Genomic DNA, 5,830 nt, shown 5'->3' with positions numbered 1-5,830 from the left:
TCAGAGTCATTCATGTCCCGGAAATGGTGGTTATTTATCAAAGCCTTCAAGTAAAATGAGTATTTAAATCAGTGTAAATAAGTCTAATGTATACCGTAAATATTTACCTATTACTTCTAAGCATTCCGTATTAAGTTCATTTGCATATATAAGATCGAACAATCAAACATTTTTAGAATAATGACAGACTCCACATGGTGATCCACGTGAATTTATTTTATGTACAAGTTAAAAGAAAATACACAATCATTTATATATTCGTCAGCAAATTTATCAGACGAGGTAGCATTATCTTTTTTGCTTATTAATCCTTTAATATGTTATATATTTTATTTTAAGATGTTATTGATTGAATTCAACATTATAGCATGTATATAATGCACTTAATTAACAACTTGCTACAATATTAAGCAACTTTTTATTATTACAAATCAAATGTTTTCATAAAAAGATAACTTATTGTCTATAGGTTGCATTTTGTAAATACAGCTGTTTCTTAAACCACGCCTCTTTTGGGGAGATTTAGAATATTCATAGATAATTAATTTTGTTAACATACTAGTTCCCAGTTCTGATTTCTAGGTTGCATCTCATATCTAAGGAATGTTACCAGTAAATCAATATGTGACTATCTTTTATATTTAAATCTGCGGTAACCCTACAGTCGAGGCAGGGGTAGTTAAGAAATTAAGTGTTAGTTTAAACTCTTCAGTTCGGGGCATATGCATGTTGAAAATATGCCGCACAGCCCTATAGTTTGACCTTTGAAAAAAATAGTAGTGCATATAATTTTTCAATTCTAGGTAATGATTTTTTTCAAAACTACATAGTAAAAGTGGTACAGTTTTAGCCGTAACGGGAGTTCCTATGGGAAATTGCATTGTCAATATTTACAGAAATGCAACCTGTATGATCATGTTGATACTATATTCCAGAACTGTTATTTCGTAGCAATGACTCAAGGGTTGCTTCTAATAAACTTGAAATACAATGTACCAAGGTCCAAGTGGTGAAGTCGATGTAATTCCTTGGTAGATATGACGGACGCAATCACTAGTAGTTTGACCATTATGTAATATGTGTTTTACAGATGTTTTAGAGTTGTGTAACAACAATTCTCTAATTCTTCGTCAATTTATCCCTGTCTGCACACATTGTATAAAATTAAATTATCAACGTGTGTTTCATTTGATCTTAGTTCTTCATTGGATTAAATTTGAATTTTCTTGCTTTCCTCTGAATTTCCTATTGTGAGGGCATGAAAAAGGCGACCAAGCCTGATGACGTCACATAGAAAGAAGACATATGTTTGCAGATCATTTGAAAAGAAGTAAAACGTTTGCCTGAATATTGTTTGAAAATCATGAGAGAAACAACTTCTACTACCAAATCTCGTCTAATACGATATTTATCCACTCTCCACAGTTAAATTATAAATATTTAAAACGATTTGTGAGCCGTGCGTTTTAAATTTGAAAATTTAACTGTCTCAAGTGGATAAATATCGTATTACACTCGATGCAGTGGTAGAATCTATATTACTTTTTTCCTTACCTTTAATAGGACGTATCGAAATAGACTAGTCACTAGGTTTATACTTTCATAAGCAACCATTTTAAAGCATAATCTGCGTACTCTTTTGGAGCACCTTAAATCACACTTCTGTTTTTGTTTGAATCATACCAATATGCTTACCCTTCTGGAGTACCTAATACCTGTGTTTTGATGGGTCCCTTAGAGTAGAGTTTTTTGTGTTTTGTTTGGTGATTTTTCGTTTGTTTGATTGCCATTGCACAATCAGTTTTCTTTTCGAGTTCAAATATCACTAACTCTTCGATCTAATCAAATCGTTAAGTATGGTGAGGTTGTAAGACATTCACTTTGTTAAATTCGAAGGATTTACTTTTTCATAGATCTGCTATCAAAACAATTTGAATATATAAAGTACGACAAGGACAACTTAAATTTTTCTAAAACTATTCATGTTTTTATAAGAACACATTGTAACATGGCAAAACTCCGATTATACCATGACAATATTACACTTTTACAGTCATGACATCGTTTTGAATTTGCTACAAAGGAACAGTTTGCTTTCTATTTGTTTCTGTAGTGTTTTGTATAACTTAATATTGTATTTTAAAATTATTTCGCATTCAATTCGGCCAATCTATATCTAAAATATGTTTATTATTCTCGAGACGTCCTTCCATAAGTAGAACGTGGATGCAAATATCAGTCAAAATAGTTTGTTAGACTTTTAAAATTTAAGAAGCATAGTTTGCACAGAGGGAAAAAAATTGCAAATAAAGCAACAAAGCTCCATATATATCCTAAGACACATGTGCAACATATAATATATTTCATGAAAAATGAAAAATAGCTATGATCATTAAAATATTTTACTATTGAATTGAACTAATGACTACATGTTGTATAATATGCAATGTATTTTAACAAAAGATGATAACTGTTTTGTTTATTTTATTTCAGGGTCCTGAATAAATGCCTTTGAAACCAAACAACAAGAACATATTCTTTTAGCAATACAATTTCATTAAGTTATAAACATGCTAGTAATATTACTGATAGAAAAAAAAGCATATCACATAAATAAGGGGAACATCATCCTTTTTAATCAATTTTATAAACGGTTATAAAAATTTAATTGATTTAAAGTCACTCATTTCCCGGAAATGAGAATTATGTATCAAAGCCTTCAACTAGAACGTGTATTCTAATCGACGCGTAAATAAATTCAATGTAAATACAAATGTATTGTAAATATATAATCATCAATAATAAGCATTGTGTATTTAGTTCATCTGCACGAAACTTTGAACAATCAAACATTTCTAAATAACAATCGACTCCACATGACGATCCACGTGAACATATTTGATGTTATAAAACAACAAAACACGCCATGGATTGTTTATACATTTCTAGTCATCAAAGATATCAGACGGGGCAGCATCAACTTGTTCGCTTATTTTTTGTATTTTTTGTGTATACAAGTTTAATATTATAGGATTTTGTTTATAAGCTGTAAGTGTTATGATTCCGACAATATAATATACACTTAATTAAAGGATGAATTTAATCATGTTAAATAAATTGCTAATGTATGTTCATATGAATATGTTTTTTTTTCTCTCAAAAACTTCCGACTAGATGTATTGGATGATTTCGCGAACTAAGTTTTCGAAGGATTTCATTGATACGCGCAATGTAGAATACAACATGCAAATATTGATTTCGAATATCTGGCGAGTGACGGATTACAGTTTATTATTATTATTTTTCATATTTTTTTATATTCTTTTTAACATGTGCAACGGATGAATGATTAAAAGATTTGACTAAAACGCTTTTTAATTTAATTCGGCCAATGCATGTTACATTAAAACGACCTATATCTCAAATATGTACAGTACTCTCAAATTCAAAACTCCAAAAGTTTTTAGAAATGTTGATATAAATATAAGTTACTATAGTTTGATAAAACTTTTGAAATTTTAAGAAAAAAGTAAAGTCACAAAAACAGTGAGCTCCGGGGAAAATTCAAAACGGAAAGTCCCAAATCAAATTGCAAATCAAATGATAAAAACATCAAACGAATGGACAACAACTGTCATGTTCCTGACTTGGTATTTTTAAATGTAAAAAAATGTGGATTGAACCTGCTTGTGTAGCGCTAAACTTCTCACTTGTACGACAAGTATAGTTTGAACAGATAAAAACTATTGCTTTTTGATTTTATAGCTTTTATCACATAAGATCTATAAGTTTTTTTATGAAACTAACATGTCCAACTTATGACTTTTTTACATGAATTATAAAAAAAAAATTGTTTCAAATATATTGCTATGTTTATGTTAGCTATATGACATAGCTGGTTGGATTTCTCAAGAAAGCAAACCCGAACATATCACTGTTAATCATATTTAATCATTCCATACATTTTGCAAGAAGTATAATTGATTCAAAGACAATCATTTCCCAGAAATGATGGCTATTCATCACAGCCTTCAGGTAAAATGTGTATTTTAATCAGAATAAATAAATCTAATGTATATTCAAAAGCATTGTGAACATATGATTATTAATATTTAGCAATTTGCATATAAAATAGATCAATCCAAAATATTTTAGATAATAGCATACTTCACATGGTAATACACGTGAATATATTAAATGTAACAAAACAAAACATACACAAACAATAGTGAGCAAATATAGAAGATGGAGCAGCATCAACTGTTTTGTTTATTGATCATTTGTCTATACAAAACACTTACAAAATGCAATTAATAAATATACTTTTAGTCTATAATTCAAAGTTATAATATACAATGTGGGTTTTTTAGCCTTTTTGTTTATATACCTCTATATACATGTACTTCCGACATGTCCGACAAGCCATATTGTGATTTTGTTTTGAGTCTTCAATTTAGCATGTTTTCAATCATCATACAGATCAAAACAAGAAATCGAAAAGTTGACAGAAAAAAATGTGCAAAATGGTTCATTGCCAAGTGAACTTTCCGTAAAAATTAAAATTTTTAATTAAATAGGAAGATGTGGTATGGGTGCAAATGATACAACTCTCCATGCAAGTAACAATTCATAAAAGTAAACCATTAGAGGTTAAGGTACGGCCTTCAACACGGAGCCTAGGCTCATAATGAACAACAAGCTATCAAGAACCCCAAAAATTACTATTGTAAACCCATTTAAACGGGAAAACCATAAGTCTAATCTATATAAAAATGAAAAACGAGAAACACCTATGTACTACATTAACAGACGACAACCACTATACATCAGATTCCTGACTTAGAAAAGGATTGAAGTGCAATCATTTGAAGCAGGATTATACGTTTAAATGGTACCAAACCTTCTCCCCTTTCTAAAACAGTAGTATAACATCACAACATAGAAAGACTGTTCCGATTGGCAGTTATCTATTTCTTCTTTATTACACTAAAGAAATATTCCAAATAATCGCCGATTGCTTTTTTTACTTTTATTGAAAGAAATGGGGAAAAAACCAAAGAATTACAAACGCGGGTTAAAAAAAACAGGTCATACCGACACTCATTGTCAATCTTTAAATACTAGAAAGATACACTGCAGCAATATTTTTTAACTACTTTTTTCCAATTTTTTTCTTTTTTATTATGCACAACGGATGATAAATTGAAAAAGATTTATGAATACTCTATCTCATTCAATTTTGTCAATTTATGTTAACATACGTAAGATTTTTATCTTGAATATTTTCATAATTCTCGAGAATCCCATTTGAAAATTTTACAAGCATAATTTGAACAGACGAAACAATTCCAATTAAAAACGATTAAAGCATAAAAGCTCTATATATTTCTAGACACCAACATGACCAACTTGTGCAACATGCAGTATGTTTCATGAAATAAAAAAATATCTGTGACCATTCAGATATAGTACTATTGAATTGAGCTGATAACTTCCTGTTTTATCTCTGATTTATTTGATCAAAAAATTATTTCCGTTTTGATTATCATTTTTCAGGGTCCTACATGATCACCTTTCTTGCTTTTTATAACAGAATTAAAAAAATGTCTATCAACTATAAAACTTGTTTAAATAGTTATCAAAGGTACCAGCATTATAATTTAGTACGCCAGACGCGCGTTTTGTCTACATAAGACTCATCAGTGACGCTCATATCCAAATAGTTATAAACCAGACAAATACAAAGTTGAAGAGCATTGAGGATCCAAAATTCCAAAAACTTGTGCCAAATACGGCTAAGGTAATCCATGCCTCGGATAAGAAAATACTT

The sequence above is a fragment of the Mytilus trossulus genome, chromosome 9 (assembly GCF_036588685.1).
Source record: "Mytilus trossulus isolate FHL-02 chromosome 9, PNRI_Mtr1.1.1.hap1, whole genome shotgun sequence".
NCBI classification, from domain to species: domain Eukaryota; kingdom Metazoa; phylum Mollusca; class Bivalvia; order Mytilida; family Mytilidae; genus Mytilus; species Mytilus trossulus.
Note: the sequence above shows the minus strand (reverse complement) of the source record.